This window comes from Sus scrofa, chromosome 13 (genome assembly GCF_054392235.1).
Source record: "Sus scrofa isolate SSC_HxYL_T2T_F1_AM1 chromosome 13, Sscrofa_HxYL_maternal_Yorkshire_Landrace_v2.0, whole genome shotgun sequence".
In the NCBI taxonomy this organism is placed as follows: domain Eukaryota; kingdom Metazoa; phylum Chordata; class Mammalia; order Artiodactyla; family Suidae; genus Sus; species Sus scrofa.
Genome location: NC_139395.1, coordinates 69,639,606 through 69,663,178, shown reverse-complemented (window position 1 = coordinate 69,663,178; position 23,573 = coordinate 69,639,606). Strand labels below are relative to the sequence as shown.

At 43.2% G+C, this 23,573-nt stretch overlaps 1 protein-coding gene and 1 long non-coding RNA gene across 3 annotated transcripts in view; one reads left to right on the top strand and one right to left on the bottom strand.

Annotated features, from left to right (window-relative positions):
- Positions 1-23,573, top strand: part of PDZRN3 (PDZ domain containing ring finger 3) — a 244,609-nt gene that overhangs the window by 73,892 nt on the left and 147,144 nt on the right. The gene's annotated exons all lie outside the window — the stretch shown is intronic.
- On the bottom strand, positions 16,043-22,865 carry LOC146397394 (uncharacterized). Its single transcript, XR_014823544.1, has 2 exons — positions 20,427-22,865; positions 16,043-19,445 (listed from the first exon to the last, which is right to left on the bottom strand). It is a non-coding gene; the product is annotated as an uncharacterized LOC146397394 (long non-coding RNA).

Below are 23,573 nucleotides of genomic sequence, written 5' to 3'. Positions count from 1 at the left end.
GATTAAAGCAGGCGGCAGCCAGTTAGGCTTGTTGGAATCTGGTTCTTTGCCTGCCACTAAGGGCTTCAGCTTAGGTCTCACAACATGCTTGCCCTGCTAAACGCATCAATAGAAAACTGCTCTCCCTACCTTGTAGGAGTCTGCAAAGACTCATTCTGCTGGGAACTTACTAAGATGTTTGACAGATGTCAGGTCACTGCCTTGTCACAGTTAGTGAATATAGATAGGAATTGTGGAATCTGGCTTATTTACTTCTGTTATTTTATATCTTGAAGACGTTTCCAGGTTGGGATATAGAGAACTCTAGTTTTTTTAAACTACTGCATGGTATTCCATTGAAGAGCCATTTTTCTATGAATGTATGCTAAGATTGTTTATAATTTTTCCCTACTGCATACAGTGCTACAGACCATGCTTATATGAACAGGGATGATGATGATAATGGTGTTGATGACAACAATAGTAACAACAATAAGCAGACACTTAGACAGTACTTACTACGTGCCAGGAGTTGTTTTGATTTTTATCAATGGAGTGTGTTTGTATGTATGTTTTAGTCTTCACAGCAATCATGTGGGATAAGTATGCTTATTATTCCCATTTTGTATTTGAGTAAAAAGAACTCCAATTTAGCCCTTCTAATTTGACCAAGGTAACAAAGAACCAAGGTTCTTACTAGAACCTTACTGATATATATAAATCCATTAGAATACATATTCTTGTTCCCTGGTTCTTTCTCCTGCCCTAAATGGTGGCCATTACTCAGACCAAAGCTTTGACCTTCTCTTCTTTAATCTCGAAGTGACATGTAATCTTTAGCTAGCAGCTCTCTGCTGGTGCCCTTCATTTGCCTCTGCATTGCATCTCCAGCTGCTGGTGGGACATTTGCATACAGTTTTAGGTCTCATGCTCCCCACCTCCACTCTTTCTCACTTTTGTTTTCCTTATACCCCTCATACAGATTCTGGTCAGGATGGTTTCCCTTGTCATATATGTGCCATGCATATTTCAGCATCTGTCCTCACCCTGGCACTGCCCTCCTCATTAATCCTTGTTCTGCCAACCCTTTGCCAGAGCTGAAGAGTCTCTTCTGTGTCACCTTTGCCCCCCATCCACTCTAACCTGTGTTGACATGTCTTCTTCTGTATTCTGAAATCATATCCTGGAAAGCTTCCAGATGTGAGCTGTGGAATTAGAGGGCCTGGCCTTAAACGCTGGCCCTAAAATACTTAGCTTTGCTGACTTTAGCTACCTCATTTGTAAAATGGGGATAATAGTCCTTCCTTCACTCATGAAGAATAAATGAAATAATGTTTTAAAGAAAGCCAGTTATCTTTGTACTACCATTTACATTCTCAAAATGCTTTCCTCTCTGCAGCTTCTACTTGAACCCTTAATTATGCTACTGTACGTATTAGTTTGGCCTCTTTGGAATATTGGCTCTCTGGTCACCTGGTCCTTCCCTGGCCCCTGGAGTGCCAGCCCACAGTGTGAGCAGGCAGTAGAGCCTGTAGTTGCTGAGAGCTGCATTGCCAAGAATGCCTGAGTCATCACACTGAGCAACTGGGCTCTGGATGACTGTGCTCTGTTTATCCATGAATAGAAACATTTACCTTAATTCTGAAGAGGTGTTTTTTAAATTCTGTATCTGAGTACCTTCAAATTCCAAACAGTTTATCAATCCTACTTCTCCCTAGAAGTGGCACCTATTTTCTCTGGACAAATATTCCACAGGCATACACTGAGATCAATCTAGTTCAAATTTGCTACATAGCACAAATAGTGATGTCTTAGCAATATATATATATATTTTTTTTTTCGTTTTCGGCTGTCCTGCGGCATGTGGAGATTCCAGACCAGGAATCAGATCTAAGCTTTAATCTCAACCTAAGCTGAAGCTGCGGCAATGCCAGATCCTTAACCCACTGTGCCTGACTAGAGATTGAACCTGCATCCCAGTGTTCCCAAGATGCCGCCGGTCCTGTTGCACCACAGTGGGAACTCCAGCATTAGCTTTTTTTTAATACAATGTTTCTCCTAGTTTCTGCAAAATTCACTTGGTAAGAAATGAACTGTCCTTTTGAAAACTATCATGGACTCACAAAAACACACCTAAACCTCATCCACACTGAAGATACCTGCTCTTTATAGTTTATAGTTTTCTCTGAGAAGAAAATAGCCTAATTTTATAGGATCATGAAGAATAAATGAGATAATTGCCTAAACCTACTATCTAGCTACAGTTATTATCCTCTAAAGTTAGTCATTAAGACACTTGATGAGGGGAAAGTTCTGAGTGGTTGAGCAGTTGCTGTGGTAACTAGTACCTAATGACAGGGATAATAGTGGTTATTGGCCTAGCACTTCCTATATCCAGGGACTGTGCTGCGGTTTGTCGGTTTATAGGTAGGCACACATTGACTCCTTTCATTCCCCAAGAACTCCAAGAGGCTGTGTTTAGGTAAAGACACCAAGGTCCAGAGAAGATGAGAGACTGAGAAGGAAATCAGGAAGTGAATTGCTTCATGGGACTGAAGTGTTGCCCTTGGCAGAGATTGTCCCTGAGCTGAAGTAGGGGGGATGGTCCACATGGAAGGAGCAGCTGTGAAGGGGGGGGCCTGGGAGACTCTGGCATCAGGGCCACTGGGACAGGGATGGGGATTTAAGCTCAGCTGCTTCCTAGCCATTGGCCTTAAGTGAGTTACTAACCCTCTCTGGGCCCCCGATTCCTCCCTAGTACATCATGGGAAAGATAATGGTCATTGTGCTGCTGTGAAACAAAGAATACAATAATGTACAACAATAGGGTTACTGGTCTACTGCTTCAAGGCTGTAGTACCCAGAGTCTGTTCCATTACCACTTTCAGTATTTTCTCTGCAGGCTTCTAAGATGAGAATTAGGAAAAAATAATTCTGTAAGTTCCAGTTGTAGCCAAAGGAACACTGAATAACTCTAAGAACAACTGTAACCGCAACATAACGTCCAACACAGATCATGATTTTTGCAGCAGTTGCTTTTCTTTGCCTCCTTCTTCTTTCCCTCCCTCTTCTCTCCCTCCCTCCTTCAGTATCTGTCTCTAAAAACACATACACATTTCCTTACCTAGGCGCAATAGAAGTGACATAATTAACCCTAAACTGAACATTGGCAAAACCATAATTTTGGAAAATAACTAAAAATATAATTTCTGAATAATTTGAGCTGGTATTTTTTTTTGTAAGAGTGATCACATCTAAAGGTTTTGTGCATGCTTTTATCTTTTGCTTGCTTCCCTTAAATTTATTTTTAATCAGATATTGTATTCAAATACATCAAATTCTACAAAGAGTGACTAAAAACATCATTGTGGGCTTATTCTAATAATTTTTCACAGTTTACCATAAAATCTTGGAAGTTTTTTAAGGGATAAATACAGTGGAGGAAGCTCTCACCCAATTTCCAGCTCTGGTTAATCCCATTCCTTCCCTCCCCAGATATATAAAGACTCTTCTAAAGTTGGTTTCTGATTTGCTGTCTCTTTGTATTTTTAGTTAAAGTATGTTTAATTTACAATGTTGCCAGTTTGTATACCAAAGTGATTCAAATATATATGTTCTTTTTCAGATTATTTTATTTTATAGGTTATTACAATATATTGAGTATAGTTCCCTGGGCTATATAGTAGGTCCTTCTTGTTTACCTATTTTAGATGTAATAGTGTGTGTGTGTTAATCCTAAACTCCTAATTTATTTTATATGGTACTTGTTGTGCTTCCTGGATTTGAGTGAGTGATTCCTTCCCCATGTTAGGGAAGTTTTCGGCTATTATCTCTTGAAATATTTTTTCTGTCTCCTTCTCTCTCTCTTCTCCTACTGGCACCCCTATAATATGGATGTTGGTGCGTTTCACGTTGTCCCAGAATTCTCTGAGCCTCTCTTCATTTGTTTTCAATCTTTTTTCTCTTTTCTGTTCTGCATCCGTAATTTCCACTAATCTGTCCTCCACCTCGCTTATTCGTTCTTCTGCCTCCTGTATTCTGCTGTTAGCTGCTTCTAGCGAATTTTTTATTTCAGTTATTGTATTTTGCATCTCTTCTTATTTAAGTTTTATATCTTGTATCTCTTTGTTCACTGTTTCCTGTAAGTTATCCATCTTTGCCTCCAGTTTATTTCCAATGTCTTGCATCATCTTCAGCATCAACAATCTAAAGTCTTTTTCCTGGAGGCTGAGAATCTCCTCATGGCTTAGCTGTTTTTCTGGGGTTTTTCCTTTCTCCCTCATCTGAGTTATAGTCCTCTGTCTTTACATTTTTATAGGTTTTTGGTGTGGTGACCTTCTTACAGATAATAGAGTTGTAGCCTCTCTTACTTCTGATGTCTGCCCCCCTTGTGGCTGAAGTCAGTATGGGGGCTTGCTGTAGGCTTCCTGATGGGAGGGGCTGATGCCTGCCCACTGGTAGAAGGAGCTGATTCTACTCCCTCTGGTGGGTGGGGCTTAGTCTCTGGATGGGATTAGAGGCAGCTGTGTGCCTGAGGGGGTCTTTAGACAGCCTGTTTACTGAGGGGTGGGGCTGTGATCCCACCTGGATTGTTGTTTGGCCTGGGGCTTCTCAGCACTGACTGACGGGTAGGGCCAGATTTTCCCAAAAATGGCCACCTCCAGAGAAAGGCACTGCTGCTGAATGTTCCCGAGAGCTTTGCTTTCAATGTCCTTCCCTCACAACAAGCCACATTCACCCCTGTTTTCCCAGGATGTCCTCCACGAACTGCAGTCAGGTTTGACCCAGATTCCCTTGGAGACTTTGCTTTGCCCTGGGACCCAGTGCACGTGAAAATCTGTGTGTGCCTTGTAAGAATGGGGTCTCCGTTTCCCCCAGTCCTGTGGAGCTCCAGTACACAAGCCCCACTGACCTTCAATGCCAGATGCTCCAGGGCTCTTTCTCCCTATGCCAGATCCCCACACGTGAGGGTTTGATGTGGGGCTCAGAACTGTCACTCCTGTAGGTGAGTCTCTGTGAACCAGTTAGTTTCCAGTCTGTGGAGCTTCCCACCCAGGAGGTATGGAGTTGTTTATATCGTGAAATCGCCCTTCCTACCTCTTGATGTGGCCTCCTCTTTTTCTTCTGGAGTAGGGTATCTTTTTTAAGGTTCCTGGTCCATTTTGGTGAAGTGTGCTCAGTCTTTAGTTGTGAATTTTGTTGTTTTTAGGAGAGAAGTTGAGCTCCAGTCCTTCTATTCTGCCATCTTAATCCCGTCCCTAAACTCCTAATTTATTTTAAAGACTAATTCTGGAATTAAGACAGATGTTTTCATAGATTACAAATCAGATATGAAAAAAGATTCCTCCATTCATTCCTTATAGTTAACCCTCAAATGGGTACTATTACTATCTCCACTTGCATATGCAGAAACTGAGACTTCAATTCAAAGTGATCCTTACTGAAGCTACAGAGCTTGCAAGTGGAGTGGCCAGTGTGGGGCCCTGTTGGTGTGACCTCAGAGTCTGTGTTCCAAGTGCACTGCTTTACTCTTTCTCATCCTTGTGAACTGTCACATTGAGGTGAACATAAACTACACTGAAATTGAAGAGCACATAGTAGCAAATTTACTGTCTGCAGCCTAGGAACAGAGAATATATTTATTGGAGTAGGATATTCAGTATGGAACTTGGGGGCCCTGGTGAAGAGCAATTTGGGAAATAAGGGAAGGAGCTGTTACATAGAAGTACATACTTAAAATTTAATGATAATAACTTGATTGTAGAGCAGGGCTTCCCAAGTATGATCTCCTTTGAAGGCACTGGGATGTAGGTGACATCCCAGTTTCCAGATGAGGAAGCCGAGCCAGACCAGAGCCTTGCTTTCCTGGGCTGTGGCCCACATGGGTCATGTTTCAGATATTGCAGTTGGATACCTGCCCCACGAGGCCTATGAGGAAAGGGAGTTGAAGACAGGTCTGCTTTCAGCTGCCTGAGACCCTGAGCCAGAACCACTCTCCCTTGAAGCAGAAGCTGGATGGAACCCCTGCACACACAAACACAGTGATGTCTGACTAGCGACCTGGTCCCAGGACCTCCTTGCACTTGAACTTAAGTAAATGACATTATCAGTTATCACTGTTAACATGATTTGGGGAGTTCCTGTTGTGAGCTCAGTGGGTTAAGGACCTGACATTGTCTTCCTGGGGATGCAGTTTTCATCCCTGGCCTCGCACAGTGGGTTAAGGATCTAGCATTGCCACAAGCTGTGGTGTAGGTCACAGATGTGGCTTGGATCCTGCTTTGCTGTGGCTGTGGCTTAGGCTTGCAGCTGCAACTCTGATTTGACCCCTAGCTGGAAACTTCCATATGCTGCAAGTGCAGCCCTAAAAAGAAAAACAATAAATAAAACATAAACAAACAAACAAAAAAACACCAAGAAACATAAATTGGGATGGTGACAAAAAAAGAAACTAGGTCTTTGAGAGCATCTAGAAGTGTTTTCTGTACTCTTCAGCCTTAACTAGTTTTCTTTCTGAGTCTCTCATTATAAATATTCAAAAGAACATTCTGTAACATTCTGCTTCAGCAGAGCAGGGGCACTTTGGAGCATTATTTTCATATAACCCTTGTCCCAACATCGTTTCTGATGCAGGCCCAGAGGCTGACATTTATTTTCTTGATCATTTGTCCATCTCTCCTCTCCTTGCAGTGATCCCCGGCATGTCTATTTCTTTCTAACATCCAAACTTCATATTAGAGAGAGACCTATTTGAGTGACAGCTGCAGTATGTAAATGTGCCTTGATTTTTGAAAGCAGTAGTTCATCCACAATAATAAAGTTCTTTGGGGTCACTAAAATGCCTACTGTGGTGAGATTTACGTTGAAGCTGCACAAGACATGTCTGTTGAGTAGCAGTGATTTTTGATTTTGAGTGTGACCTAAATCAGCTGGGGGACTTCACAGAGATGGAAACCCAGGCCCCACCTTGAGAGATGTCTGTTGTAATTGATGTGGAGTGGGATAGATATCAGTAGTTTTAAAAGATCTCTTGGTGTTTATGATGCACAGCCAGGATGGGAGAACCAGTACTTGAGAGCAGTGATTCTCACACTTAAGTGTGTAGCAAAGTCTTCTTGAGGCCTTGTGAAAACACAGACCCCCCAGACCATCCCCTCTCCCCCAGAATTTCTAGTGCAATAGGTCTGAGATGTGGGGTCTAAGTTTCTGCTTCCTTTTTTTTTCCTTTTTATGGCCGCACCTGTGGCATATGGAAGTTCCCAGGCTAGGGGTCGAATCGCAGCTGCAGTTTCAGGCCTTCACCACAGCCACACCAGATACGAGCTGCATCTGGACCTACACCAAAGCTTGTGGCAACATTGGATCCTTAACCCACTGAGTGAGACTAGGGATGGGACCTGCATCCTTATGGATACCATGTCAGGCTCTTAACCCACCAAGATGCAATGAGAACTCCAGATTCTGCATTTCTGTGTTTCCAGGCAGCACTGATGCTGCTGGTTCTGGGAACCCACTTTGAGAATCTCTGACCTAGTGGGATTTTTCCAGTAGTTTAATATGATTCTCTCACAAAAAAAAAAAAAAAAAAAAAGAAATGATGCCAACACAAATATTCACCATTGCTTTTAATAGAACAACCGCTTTAGACACATATTAAAATACATTTCCCTATTCCTGGGTAAGTTGGACCATTAGGTTTTTGTTTTTTTTTTCTTTAAACCAGTATTCTCACTAGCAGGCAACTGGAGACTCAGGGTCTAAAAGGAACTAAACTAAAGGCAGGTTAGAATTTTTTTTTTTTTAAATAGAAAATGTTGCAGGAGTGCATGTGTTCCTTGCTCCACTTAGCCAGTTACCCATGGACTATGCAGATGTACTGAGACATTAAGCTTGGGAAAAGCTGAAATGGAAACACTTTTAATGTTCTGTACAGTATAAAACATGGCATTGAAGTGCAAAGATGAGTGAAAAACATGGAGTTCCCATTGTGGCTCAGTGGGTTAAGAACTCACCATAGTGTCTATGAGGATGTGGGTTTGATCCCTGGCCTTGCTCAGTGGGTTAAGGATCTGGAATTGCTGTGAGCTGCCGTGTAGACCTCAGTTGTAGCTCCAATTCAGCCCCTAGCCTGGACACTTCCATATGCTGAAGGCGTGGCATTAAAAACAAACAAACAAAAGCACATTATACTTGGCCCCTCGAAGAGGACATTTTAGCTGCAGAATATTCAGTTCATGTAGGAGTGGACACTGTAAATTTCTCTTTATCCAATTCTTAGGCCTTCTGGCCATATTTCCTTTCCAAGCACTTCCTTCAGTCTTTAAGTGAAAACCCCATGACGAAACTGGTATTCTAGGATGCCAGCTCTGTTGCGGCTCTGGAGGAGGCCTGCTGCATTGCCGTCTCCTTGTCTGCACCCGGCCTCTCTGGAAGAGCGAACTTGTAAAAGTGGCTGTTCCAATACCCATCTTGAGCTGGTGGGATTGGGCTTTGAACCCAAGAGATGGTGCAGCCTGACTCACTCTTCCTTCCTGTCATGCATCCTCTCTTGGGGAAAGTGCCTGTGCTGCTGATAGAGAAGAAAAGAGCCCATTCTGTCCCTTTGACAGACCCTTAATTAATAGTAATCATGAAAATTGAAGTTGTGCACTGCCTTGGTATTCACCATTGTTGGATTAGCAATTCCTGGACTGCATGAACAGAGCACCCCTTATTCTGCAATTACATGAAAAATAATGGCATCACTTCAGCATCAAGGAAGGAAATGCCCAAGTGCAACCTCTGTGTAATTAAGCTGAACATGATTATCAACAGAAAGTGATTGTACTTGTGTTCAGAGGCGAGAAGAGATAAGCCACCAAGCATGTGACCCATGAAAAGAAAATAGTTTGAGGATGTTTGATGTCCCCCACCCATACAGTCAGCTCTGTGCCTGGTGGGGGGCAGGTGCCATTTTCTGTAGCATTTTCTCTCTCTCTGGACTGTTTTAAAGTGCTTCCTCATCAGTTCTGTCTTGGGAACATATGCCTCTTTGCCATTTCTCTGTGTATCCTCCCTCCCTCACATCTGCCCATCTGCTTTTGGTTTTATTTATTTTCTTCTTTGGCAAGAATCCCTCATCTCCACTTGGACCACACCCCTCGGCTTCTGATAGGTAACATTAAAACTGCCCATTTAATTTTTAGCCAAAACAGGTGTTGAGCAATTGACCCTATTGCGGGGCTCACTCCAGAAACCTCATTTGCTCCTGGCTTCTCTATCTGCACCCACCCCCCGTAATTCTTTAGCTTAATAAAACACATGTGTGAAAGGCCCAGATGAAAAGCACCTCTGTGTGATGTGGGTGCCTCAAGCACCCCTGCCTCCATCCGGGATTTGAGGTGGTCAGGCTCCCAGTGGGAGAATCAAGCCTCCAAAAATGAGGTGCCCCCCCTTCCATGAGAGATTCAAATTGGCGAGTGTTCAAAAATAGGATCCCTTCTTTGCCATGGTACTTTGATAGGCTTTTTATGAAAATGCCGCCTGCCTTCCCTTTAGTGGAAATCTGAGGTATAAAATGTTTCTCTCTCCTGCTTCATAAGTCCCAGCAGCCCCAGAACAGCCAGTATTCTTCAGTTGCTCACAGAACAACATGAGAGGACAACCCCAGACTCCTGTGCCCGTCGCTTTGGTGGAGGTGGTCCTTTTTCTCACTGGCATCTCAGGTTGGCGGGTAGATATCAAAAGCCTCACAGACGAAGGGGTGGGTGTGTGGTTGTCCTCATCTTAATTTAGGTTTAGCCAATATCTGAAGCCATCCCCCCAACCCTGTAACATTTTCGCCAGAGCCTGGACTGCTCTTGCCAAGAATTCCCCCACCTCTTCATTCCTAAACCCCTGTGTATTATGAAGGAAATGAAATCCATATGTTTCTGATTCATTTACATGTAGCTCATCAAAATGTAGTTTTGTAAGAGCTCTTTGGTGTCCAAGAAGCATTTGGAGCCTTTTTATGAGACTTTTAACTACCCCCCCCAACCAGCACCCCTCCATCCCCTTAGAACCAGGAAGTTGGGACTTGCCAAGAACAAATAAAATCAAGCTTCAGGGTTGACTTTGTCTCGGGGCTGACACACCAGGCTTCAGTGGGCTCACAACGTTAGCGACAATGGAGAAGACTCTCCTCCCCCTTTTTGGGGTGGCAGGGAAGTGACCCTCGTCCCACATACACCCCACAGGGCAGTGAGTTCGGCTCACCCCCCCACCCAGGCAGCAGACTGCCTCCACATGGTTGTTTTGCAGCCGAGCCTCTTCTCTCTGGCCTATAAGCAAAGAGCAGACAGGAGAGCAGATGGGGCCTCTGCCTGGACCAGAGCTCAGAGTGGCTTTTATAGGTATTCCCCACCTCTGACCACTTGGGGTCACTAAGTTTTATCTCTTTACCAGCCACAGATTCTTACCAAGTGGTTTACTCTGCACCAGTAACTTTGCTCTTGCTGCTGGGATGCTGGCAGAAACACCCACAACCATAAACCAGGAAGGGTAACTTTGCTGTCAGCTCATGATATTTTTGAGTGTTTTCGTTTTTCCTTAAGCTTTAAGGAAAAAACTACCTACTGCCAATAAGACTCCAGAGCTTTTAGTCTGTCAAACCACAGAAATGAAATGAGTCAACCTGCTTCCAGAGTTGCGTTAGTGAGGGCTTGTGGGGAATTTTTTTCTCCTCCATCCTGAAGATGATGAATTAGGGACGCTTAGGATTCCTCACTTGGGCTGTTGTCGTGAGTGGGATGGAAGGAATTCTGCCCTTGGGGATGGTGCTGGGCCTTTCAGGCACCAAAACCCAGGCACTTGGAAATGCAAGGGGCAGGGAGTGGGGAGCAGAGCTGGGCCTCAGTGTTCCCACCCTACGTTGCAGCTACAGAGCTCAGGCTCGGCTGGTTCCAAAGTGTGCTCTTTTCTTCCCGTATAGTAACAGTCATTCGCGCATTCATAAGTTGCATGGACTCGAAGAGTATACATCTGCAGAAGCACGCATCACCTTCCAGTGTAAAAAGTTTGACGAAGTCAGTGTTTAGCTTCAACATGAAGACAATATAAATATTATCCATCTACAATTTTGTGTGTGTATGTAAGTGGGGGAACCATTCTCAGCAGCATTTTAAAAATATTTAACAGCAATCATAAAATGTTTTAGGCAAGTTGGAAAAGAGTCTGAATTCCAGCTTTGAAACCTTGAAATCTGAGCGTCACCTGAAATCCCCGTGCAGGGAGAACCAGGACCAAAAACGCCTGTGCTGAAGCTCTTTTTCTACTGGTGAAAGTGCTGGGTTTCCTTGGTTAGTTATTTCACAAAGTGAATAATCCAGTGCTTTTTGTGATCCGAGGACAGATAACTTGCAACTTTTATAGGACCACTTGGCTACATGTGTAAGGTTTTCTTTGTTCTGTGCTGCCTCCTGCTGGTCCTTATTTTCCAGTGGTAGATGCCACCCTAGGTTTACAGATAAATGAACATGACACACATTGTCTGTTTATCTCCTCTTGCATCTTTCAGTACCATCGTCTCTGTCTGCACCTGAAAAGATGGTATTCATCCAGTGAATTTTGCCCAGTGGGATTCACTCACTTAATTGCTCATTTATTCAACAGGTAATAAGTGCCTTCCCTGCATATGGTCTTTCTTCTAGGTCCTGGGGACATAGTGTCCAGACAGAAGTGTCCTCACAGGGCTTCTGTTCTTGTGGGTGGAGCTTGCATCCTAGTGGTCACACAGGGAGTGGCAGAGCCAGTTGGTGAGCCTGGACCTTCGGTTTTGTTCAAGAAGTGGTGACTTTCGTCCCCATTCACACCATCATTGCCTCCCCTCAGCACTTCCACCACCATGTGTGAAAAAGCTGCCATTGCTTGCAGCCAGATTCCCCACATTAAGGCTTTGTGGAGAAAAATACTTTTATCAAAGTCTTGCCATTGCCGAGAAGTTTAAAGAGCTGAGGATTTTTGCCTACATATTTGAGTAGTTTCTAGGTGAAAATGTCTCAAGGATCAGAACTGCTGGGGGTGAGCCATGTGACACTACCTTTTGCTGTAGGTCAGAATGGGTGAATATTGGCAATTTCTTCTGGCTTGATCTGATATTTTTCCTTCCTCTTTGTACCTGGTATATAGTAAGTGCTTAATAAATGTAAGCACAATTGCTACATTTAGTTCCAGGAGCTCAGGCATTTTCTAGCAGTCTAAGCTTTTGTCCATTTTGTGTTTTTATTTCTGTAAGTAGCTAATGTGATACAATGTTTGCTTAAAACTGGATATTCCTGGCATTCCTGTTGTGGCTTAGCAGTAACAAACTTGATTAGTATCCATGAGGACATGGGTTTGATCCCTGGTCTGGCTCAGTGGGTTAAGGATCTGGCATTATGGTGAGCTGAGGCATAGTTTACAGAAGTGGCTTGAATCCTGTGTTGCTGTGGCATTGGCCAGCAGCTGCAGCTCCGATTCACCCCCAGCCTGGGAACTTCCATATGCCACAGGTGTGGCCCTAAATAAAATGAAAATAAAAATAAAACTTGATATTTGTAACCTTTACAGCAGTGGCTGACATTAGTTTTCACGGTGCAATCTGCCCTTTTGCAAAGGGTTGCTTAAACTCTCTGACTCTTAGATTGCAACCTTAGGGAGCAAGAAGATGCCCTTATCACCACCTCCTATGGAGGTGCAGGAGACAAACCAGTTATGTTTTCAGGACTGTTAGCGCTGAGGGCTCCCGCTTACCTGGCCTCACTCACACCCTGTCCTGAGACACAGGTGCTTGGAGGATTCAGGAAAAGCTAGCAGGTGGCTTTATTCTTGTCATTAAACGCCACTATAGGAGATGCTGGGAAATGACCAGAATAATCTAAACAGACTTTTTTCTTTACTTTTTTTCCCTTGAAAATTGGTTCTGTTGCTTTGCGGTTTTTATTTTTGTGTATATATGTGTGTAAGTCCTTGGAGGTGGGGAAAGCAACTGTGGAGATTTTGATGAAAACGTATAGAATTAGGTTCGGTTTTCATATCAGCTCTTGTGTATATTCTGAAATCTGTGAGGAAACAGAGCACGGGTTGATGCCAGTACATAATGAGCTTGCAGAAGATGTCATCAACAGTAACTCCAGCAGGTAGTTCCTTCCTTCCTTCTCAAAATGAAATGGACTCCCTAATGAAAGACCATTTTTCTTACACTTTCCTAAATGCCAAGGCTTCTCCTTGACTTAATATTCTCAGGAAAAAGTCCAAGAGTGGAGATTCAAGGCAGTCAGTGGGAAAAATTCAGTAAAATGGGCTATCATGGCATGATGAAGGAATAGCACCTTTGAGAGTTTTTCTTTACAGTTTCCTTTATAGCTGAAGCATGCACAGTTTAAGATGCATTGTTAACTAAAAAGAGCAAGTTTTAAAACATCATGTGTCTTGAGATCTCATCTGTGTAAAACAACAACACACATGGGGTACATTGTGCATAGAACAGCAGTTTAGAGAAGCACACAGTTCACTGCTGGTTAGAGGTCATCTTGAACGAGCATAGGTAACTCTAACTAGTTCATTATATGTGTTTTATTCCTTAGTTTTTTAATAATGAACATGTATTTATTTTGATAACTAAAAGTACTGAATCTGTGTTAAACAGGTGTAGGCTCTTTCCTTTCCTTGTGCTTATTGGTCTCCAGTCAATTTGAATAGTACGGTTTAGATGTGAAAGTATCTGATCTCCTATGTTGTAGCCCCAAGGACTGTGCTGGACCTATTCCCCGCAATGAACTTCATTTTTTTTTAATTATTTTATTTTATTTTATTTGCTTTTTAGGGTTGTACCCATGGCATATGGAGGTTCCCAGGCTAGGGATCAAATTGGAGCTACAGCCGCCAACCTATGCCACAGCCACAGCAACGCCAGATCCTTAACCTACTGAGTGAGGCCAGGGGTCGAACATGCATCTTCAGATATACTAGTTGGGTTCATTACTGTTGAGCCACACAGACACTCCACTTGGTCCGCTTTTATGAAATATGCTTGTGGCGTCTGTCCTTGCCAGCTGCCTTGGGAACTTTCCTTGGAAATAACTGTGGAAGAAGCAAAAAACCTAAAGGAAAGACAATCTTTTATCTGTTACAAAGCCCTCCATTTTTAAGTTTTGGTTAAGACTAAGACTGGGGATACACACACACACACACACACACACACACACACACACACAATCATACATATATATATATAGCCAAATAGCATTTGTAAACTTGCAACAGTAAATTTAAAGTCTGGATGAGAGGCCTTTTTTTCTTTTCAATATAAGATCCATCCCAGCCTGGTTTGTGTAGGAAGGAACCCACTCCTGTCTTAGATGCCTCCCCCCCGCCCCACATCTCACCACAGAAGCTGCCCTCCTGATTCTGAGGAGGGCCCCAGGGAGTGCCATGGGCTGGGCACTGACCTCCTAGGTACGTGTCTCCAGACTCATCTGTCTGCTGAAATTAGAGGCCTAGTCTCTTCTCAGCTCGGCTCACCGCTGATAGAGATGCCTGGAAATAGAAAGCAGGTCTGAGCCCTGGGGGATTCTTTCTGGACAGCATCTTTACTTTCTTACAGCTGTCCCTGAATATGAAGTGTGCCTATTTGTATTTGTACAGGTGAAATACAAATCCCAGGATAGAACCCATGTGGCCAAAAGTGCCCAACATTTGTCAGGGACTTAGCAGGAGATGTCATTTTCCCTGACCAACCTCAGTTTTGGACTTTCATCATGTGAGTGCTTGGGGTTTCATGAAGTACCAGTTTTGATGACATGCCACATAACTGTATGAAGTTACAATGTTTGTATGCTTTCATACAATGATCATCGGAAAAGGTCTTAAAATGCCCTTTTATTGTGCCTTGATGTAATGAAAGATTTATTTATATTTAACTTATAAATCTGTTGCTTGCTGAAGATCCACTGATACGGTTGGCTTGGGCCGGGGTTGAAACCCAGGCAGAGTGATGGCGTGATGGCAGGCCGTTGCTCTTAGCAACACAAACACCCCAGTGTATTCCTGCCTGGATACCACTGACCCCCTGCTATCTGGTCATCCAGAGAGACCTCTGCAATATTCTTGCCGATTTCTCTTTTGCTTTGCATTCCTCAGTCCATAATTATTTAATAATGCTATCAAAGTGAGACTTTTACTGTGTACTTATTTCCCCAGGTCATTTATAAGACCCTGGAGACCAATTCTGACTCTGACCCCATTGTTAATAGTTCCTACTCCACAGAAACTACAGATTATTCTTATCTTCTATTTATTTTTCCCACAACATTAGTTTGTGATGGCATCTCTTTCATCAGGAGCTTAAGGTCTAGAGTATTTCCAAAGAGTTTTTGAAAATTAGTCACTCAAATACTGCTCTTCTGGGATACCTCTCTGCTGGAAATATGTCACACACCCAAATGCTTCTAGCACTGATAGAATTTTAGATGGTATCTGAGAGTTGAGAGATAATAAAATAAGATGTGGTCCCTGTGCTCAATGATCTATGGGACAATATTGAACAAAACACCACAGTTTAAATGTTGAATATTTGAAATAGCTGGAATAGCCACTTGGGGGAAATTAGTGTGAGTTTGAGACCCTTGGAAAGACTTGGTGGCCAAGGTAAGACTCACCTTGGTGGTTATTAGGTGTCTCTACAAGAAGAGGACCCTCAGGGTGAGTCCAGGATGTGTACATCATAAAAAGAATGTAGAAAAAAGACTGAAAGGAAGTAGAAGGACAGCTCCGTGGCAGCAGCAGATGTGGTGATTCAGAGACTGAATCTTGAGCCCAAACATGCAGATCTTCCTTTTACTGGCTACCGGACCATGTAACCAAAGTGGCTCTAAGATCTTACTTTGCCTCAGCTTCCTTATTTGTAAAACAGAAACAGTTCTGAGACATAACTCGGAGGTTAGGTGGATTAAATGAATTAGTATATAGAAAGAATTTAGACTACTGTCTGACTTATAGTGAATGTTTGGTAAGTATTAGCTAATTGGCCATATTGGAATGGTGAGATGATTGATGAGAGACTATATTTTGTTTTTCTCCAGTGAATACATGTAACTTTCACAGTTAGAGGAAAAAAAATTTTTTAAGATTGAGAAAAAAAAATTTTAAGTCAGGTCTCTTAGTAGGGTTTTAAATACTTGTCTACCACAGGTGAGTCACATTTAGATGACTGCAAAGCCCTTTAGAACATATTTCCATGAAGTTAGGCAACATTTTTTCCTAACATTCAACTCAAATTCCTTATTAACCTCTAAAAATGGAATGAAAAGTTTCCTGTAAGTTTCCAGAACCTCTTTGCTTCTCAAGAAGTTTTAGTGTACATTAGGATAAACTGTTTCATTCCCTTTATCATTTGTAATGAATGGTAAAGTCTATTTTAAGAATTGGATACTTAGGGATCTTAGTAATTTAATTAGCTGCAGTTGTTTCCAGAAAGTAGCTAGAATTTTTGTGCTTGCTTAGAGTAACTTTGGCCAATTTGGGGTCCCTAATCATTGTTACACTTTTATGTTTTATCACTTTATAAAATACCATAGATACCCAAATAGAAGACGGTTCCCTCGTTTCTCCAGTAAGAAAATTCAAAAACCTGTTTTGTTTTGGAAGGGGCCTACATCAATATGTGAACTTTTAGAGATGCAAATGAAATATTCAAATATTAACTCATAATTTTTTCTGTAGGATTTGAGATGTCACATATAAAATCATGTGCTAAATTAGAAATAGGGTATTTTTATTATCATGTCTCATAGACCAGTTTTATTAAAACTTCACCAGCTTATTTAGCACCAGTTTTTTCAATCCAGAAGTTTTTCAAAGCACGCCATCCTCACTTTTATTAGAGGCGGAACACTTTTTGTGTCATATTATGTCATAGGAAGTTTCATCCTGAGCCATAAATCTTCAGATGCAGCCTTTCAGCATATTTCCCCATTCATCGTATGCAAAGTGTTTATGCTCTCCACAGTTAACCCCTTAGTGATCACTTTCAACTTAATCTTTAAAAGACTTCTTTCCAGTGATGTCTGATACTTGGAATTATATAAATATATCTACCAGGAGTAAATAATACATCTTTGTCTATTCTTTCCTTTGGATTTCCATTTGCTTCTGCTCTGTCTCAAGCCTTCTCCAAGTTCGTTGGAAGAACAGTGATTTATAATTACTCATGGTGTGTTAAATTCAGTGTGCCCTTCTTCCACTGGTCTCGCTTGGGTTCCCTCATGTGATAGCCAGGTTGTCTGAGATGGTCACTCCCATGTGTCTAGCATTCAGGGCTGGGTGTTGGTTGGGCCCCTCTGTCCACAGAGGCTTTCCTGCTTCAGGTGGCTAATGCAGGCTTCTTGGTATATTAGACTCTGAGCATCAAAAGGGAAGAGTAGTTTTTTATGGCTGAGTAGTATTGCATTGTGTGTATGTACCACATCTTCTAAATCCATTCACAGGACTCACAGACATGGAGAACAGACACCTGGTTGCCAAGGGGGAGAGGGAGAGAATTCAAAGGACTGGGAGTTTGGGGTTGGTAGATGCAAACTATTAGATTTAGAATGAGTAAGCGGTGAGGTCCTTCTGTATCACACAGGGAACTATGTCCAATTCTTAGGATAGAAAATGACAGAAGATAATATGAAAAAAAATAATGTATATATGTATAACTGAGTCACTTTCCTGTACAGCAGAAATTAATGTAACATTGTAAATGAACTATAATTAATTTTAGAAAAAGAGGGAAGAGTAGAATTTGAGAGGTCCTTGAGATGTCACTCACAAGTCACCCAGTGTTATTTCCATCCCTGCTTTCTATTGGTCAGAATTAGTCAGAAGGACAGCCCAGATCTGAAGTCAGCAAGTAGAATCCACTGCTTGGAGAGAGGAGCAGCAGAGAATATGTGGCCGTTTTTAACCCACCACAACCTCATTTTTAACTGATTCCCTCCAGTGATTCTACAGGCATCCCAAAGTTTCTTTGATTGAAAACATTTCACACTAATGGGTCTTCCCTCACTGTGGTTTTGTGGTTCAGAACCAAGTAGTTAAAGAGAGTGACCTGTAATATGAAAACCCGTTTAAGGGCCCAAATATGAGGGGACTTCCTCCTCTGAAGAATGGTTAATTGCCTTATGTTTCATTTTGGTAAACACAGTAAAGTCAGGGAAGATGACGCTTAAACAGACACAAGTCCAAGGTCAGCCTTGGGGGATGGGACAGATTTGAGCAAGCGGTGGTGCTCCTGTGGAGGATGGGAGTAGGGAAACAAAGCGATGTACTGTTCTTGTCAAAACCCTTGGAGATATTTTATAAAAATAGCATTTCTTTGAGAATATGCTTTGTTACAAGGAAACAGTTTGGCCATTGTGTGTCTTTGCGGAAGCAGCAAGATTAAGGAACTTTTGGGACACCTCAAGAAACACAGTGAGCCCTTCAGAAGCATAGACCCATCATATCACTATGGTTAGCAAACATCTCATGTGCATCTGTTAGGCTACCATGAGGGCTTAATTACCAGGTCTTGGAGTTTGCCTTTACCTACATCGTTGTATAAGATTAAAACCAGATGAAAAATCAAATGTTCCATGCAGGAGAAAAATGGATGCAAAACTAGGCTTGCAAAACCATTTAAGTGCATTATATTGCTGAAGATTAACTGCATAGCCTCACAAAGGAAAGACCAGGAAGCTACTCACAATGAGTGGTAGCATCAAGAAACCACAAAAGAAAGGTCTCGACGTCATAAGTATATTTTTAAAATGCATAGTACACAGTGTAAAAGGCAGCCTGTGATTTTTGAATTATGTTTCCCATAAAAGTACATCAGGTAAGTATGTGTAATCGGAGTCCCAGGAGTTCTGGCTAAGCTTGTTGTACAAAACCTCAGAAAAGGAGATGGCCTTTCGCAGGAGTATTATTTTGATTCGAGAAAGCTCTTAGCCAGTGAGACGAAGCACAACATTTACAGAGAAGGAGACACCCCACATCATGCTAGGAGTGTGTGTAATACGTGCACAGTCTGTGCAAGGAAATTAAAAGTCTCTGCTTTTCATGCAGAAGCAATTAGAGGATGTCTTTTGTGGCTGCTGGAAAACAGATGCAGGACTCCTGGCAGTCTGAAGTGTAAAACAAGGGTAGAAAATGAAAGTAGGACTCATCTCAGTATGTCCTAGATCTTCAGGTGATGGTCCAAGCCTGGGGCAGTTGAACGCAGTTTATGCATTTCCAGTTGTCACCTTTCCTCATGGATTCCGTAACCCTGCTCCCTCGTGCTTCAGTGGAGCTTTCCAGGGTCATTTTGGTCCAGAAGGCCCTGTTAGAACAGTGAGTTGGGTGATGATGTCTAACACATTTTAACAAAGTTTCCTTAAACCATTATGCATCATTTAGAGACTGGAAGAAGAGTCTGTGTCTAGAATGCCACACTTGGTCTTCATCTGTCCCTCTTCTTAAATCCCCTGTGGTGGCAGGTCTCCACATGGGAAAACATGGAAGAAAAGCCTCCCATCATCTCTTGGAGAAGGTAAGAGTTGAGTCTTATTGGCCATACTTTGACTGGTACTGTCCAGATTCTGTAGTGCTCTGTAGAAGATGGAGAAACTGTTACCTAGTTTTTGTTGGTGCCAAGTATCAACATGTTTCCAAATGTTAGCCAATTCAGCACTGTAGGCTTAAGCCAACTGGCCAATTAAAGCAAAGTTATCACTGTATTAGAGTAGATGACTGTTGAAACAAGTGACTCCAAAGCTTCAGAGGCTTTACACAATAAATATTTATTATTTATTCAAATTAGGGGCCCCAGGCAGTTGGGGAGGGCCTGGGGACTCTGTTCTTGGCAGCGGTTCAAGGTCCCAGGCTTCTCCCTTCTTGTAGTCCCACCTTCTCTAGAACTCAGGAGTCCCTCCACTTGGTAAGGAAGGATCTGGCAGGGGAGGTGAATAGGGGCCAGACTCAGAAGTGACCTGTGTGGCATCTGCTCACATTCTCTTGGCCAGAACCCTGCTACATGATCTCAGGTAACTGCAGGTGAGGCTGAAGGGAGTAGTGAGCTGAGAAGATGGGCAGTGTCAGTGGGTCCTCTCTGCCTGGGTCCTCGCTTTCCAGGTGAGGATGAGGGAGTGGATAATTGCCCCTGGGGCTCCGATGCAGTTATTTACCAGTCTGAGCATCAACACTGGGAGGCTTTACCAGTGAACCTGGGATGATATGCAGTGAAGATGACTCTTGTCATACAAGAGAAATTCTCTGTAAGCCTAAGATGCTTTCCGTTGTGATCTAGACCCCACCCTACCCCTGCCACCCACTGGAAGTTGGGTCATGTGGGCCAATTCTCCCACCCCCAGATGGGTACATTGCTCTTCTTGTCTCTGATACAGTGGTTCCTGAGTTTGGAAAACATGTTTTTCTTGTGCAGAGACCTGCCACCATGGGGGATTCAAGGACAGGGACAGCTGAAGAACACATGTGGCATTTTAAACACAGGCCTTCCTTCCAGGCTGTAAAATATGGACATTGGGTTAAATAAACCTTTGTCTCTTTGAAAGTAAGTCCTTGGAACTCAGGATTATAAGCAGCTGGAAGTCTTTGCGAAGGGGCAGAGGTTTAAGATGTGTCTGAGTTTTCTCAGTGGGCATGGCAGATGATCTGAAATGACACACGTCTGTCCTGCAGGCAGAGTCACATTCTTGGGGCATCCACACCATCAGAAGTAACACTGGGCTCTTGGCGTGGCTCTGGACCACCTCAAAGTTAACTTCCTAGGTCCTGTCACGGGAACTTCTCCTCTACTTCATCTGGTCATTCCTGCCTGCAGATAAGCTGAGAGGATTCCAGGAGAATCCAATAGGGGGCCCTGAATCTTGAGATCATATTAATTGGTTCGACTTCATGAAACTTACAACATCTCAAGGATACACAATCTTTTTGTTGCCTTTGATCTGTCAGAAATGGTTTCTTGTGGAGTGCGGTGGCATAGACCTTTGTATTGGTGACTGTGAGCAAAAGTCGTGACTCGAAAGAAATGACAGTACTTTTATTTAGCTTAGCTTTTATTTCTGTCACATCTATTAAGTTGTGTGTCTCTGTGTGTGTTTAAGGGAGTCAGTCTGGATCATATCATTTTTCCTTTTATAGTGATGTTACCTCATAACATAATTATGGAGAAACTCCCAGCTCATACCCTTGTAAATCCCCCCTGTCCCCACGGTTAAACCCTAAGCAGAGTTACTCCAGGGCATAGCCGGAGTCTGCTTGTTTGTGTTGGGCCCCCCCACATGTGGGTGCATAATAAATACTATTTTCTAATCACCTTCAAAGTGTGCATTAGGTGTGAGGGCTACACCATAGGTAACAAAAGATGACAGTTGAGGAAATGCAGGTTGTAAGCATGTAATTACACTAATTATGGACCTATAGGGAACCGTCTGCCCATGTGAATTGTCAGGTGAAGCTTTCACAAGATGCTCTCTCCCCACGGAGCCAGCTCTGTGACTAGGTTTCTGTTTTTATTTTTCCAAGGGCTTTTGCTTTCATGTCAAACTTAATTTTAAGCCTTGGGAGTGGGGCTGGGGGCACAGATCATCTGTGACTTGACTGAATGACCTTCGCCTTTGCAGTTACTGGGCATGTGTATTCCTGGCGCCCCACTTAGTCTTTACTCTGTGAAGAGAAGGGAAAGGCATTTACCAAGTGCTTATTTCCATGTCTTAATAAGGGACTGAAGTGTCAGGAAATCAGTTCCCATGAAACCATTATCAGCATGTCATTCTGCTCAGGTTGAGCTCTGCTGCAGTAGCACCTTTCAAAAATGTCAGACACTTCTGACAGTAGTGGTTTATTTCTTGCTCTTGCTCTGTATCCATCTCGGGTCAGCAGGAGCTCCATTCTGTGTCATCAGCCTTCCAGAACCCAGGCTGAAGGAATGGCTCCCCCCCGGGACATTGCTCATCACAAGGGAGAAGGGAAAGACACCACAGCAGAACCAGCTGACGGTCCTTAAGCTTCAGCTGAGAAGGGGCACACTCCCCCCAAGTCACGTGTCTCTCATGAGTGACATGAGCCAGTTGGACAACCCCAGAACAGGGAGGTATAATCCTCCTGCAGGGAAGGGCAGCCATAGTAGAGCCTGCTGCGCCCTGCAAGGCAAAATCGATTTTCTCACTGCTGCCCTGTCAACCAGAATTATTTCACAGTGGCCAGTAGATGACTGACATGCATGCATAGGTAGGACAGAGATGAAATCTTCATTCTGGGCAGGTCCTTGCTACCACAGAGTGACTAAAAATCTCCAGTGTCTAAAGTGTTGCCTATGAGAAGGGAGGAGAATAGGAAATCTGTGAAAAGTGGGGCAAAATGTGAGCTTATGAGAGAGAAAGACTGTGCTGGCAAAACGTAGGTGCTTCTGCTTTGAGGTGAGCAGATTTCTTCTGAATCAGCATCTTCTGAACCTCCTCAGGGATCTGGTCATTGTTTGGCCTTGGTTACTGTAAACATTTTCCTTTCCCCACGTTCCATCTCACGAAGCAGCTGGAGTAAGTCTGTTCCTTTCACCAGCGCTCTTTTAAGAGTTAAAATAAGGGTTCCTATTACCCTCTCTTGCGGCTCAGTGAGTTTAGAACCCAACATAGTGTCCATGAGGATGCAGGTTCAATCCCTGGCCCTGTATAGTGGGTTAAGGATTCAGCATTGCTGTGAGCTGTGGCATAGGTTTGCAGGTATGGCTCAGATCTGGTGTTGCTGTGGCTGTGGTGTGGGCTGGCAGCTGCAGCTCCAATTCAACACCTAGCCTGGGAACTTGCATATGCTGCCATAAAAAGAAAAAAAAGAAAGAGTTAAAATAACAAAATTAGCACAGAAAAGATGAGATTCCCTAGTTGCAGGATTCGCTTCCAGAGATCCACTGAAGGAGACATAGATGGTGAACCCTTACTGGAGTCTTGACCAAACTTGGGAAGAGCATGGTAGCCTGGCTGGTAGAATTGCTTAACTTCTTAGCAAACCAGAGAGTGAATTCACCCACCAATCCAGGCATCAATTACCGTGTGTGAGGCATTGCTATAGGTATGGGGGGACTGCAGGGGAGACCAAGAGAAACAGGACCCTTGCTTTCGAGGCATTTCCATTCCAGTGAATGAACTATCTAGTTGATGAACTATCACTTGTGCTTTAATTACTTTATTTAAAAAGATAACTGTAGATTAAGTATTAGATACTGGGGCTCAGCACTGAACAGGACAGGCCAGGGTCCCACCCTCAAGGACATGCCATTCATCTGGCGGGGATGAAAGATTATCAACTGTGACCTGATATACAGAATGTGAGGTGGTGCAGAAAGCTGTGATAACATGTGAAGGTCAGCGGGGTAGGGAGTTTGGGGGAGGGGGTTGGCTTTGAGTGTGCTCTTTGATGTGAGTGGTCAGGTTAGGGGTCATGGAAGAGGTAACACAGAGGCAGAGACCTGGAGGAAAGGAAGGTAACGTCTGGTGAAGGATGTTCCAGAGTGAGGAAACAAAGCCTGGTGTGGAAGGCCCAGCAGCAACATCCATAGCTGATATTTGGGGTTCTCT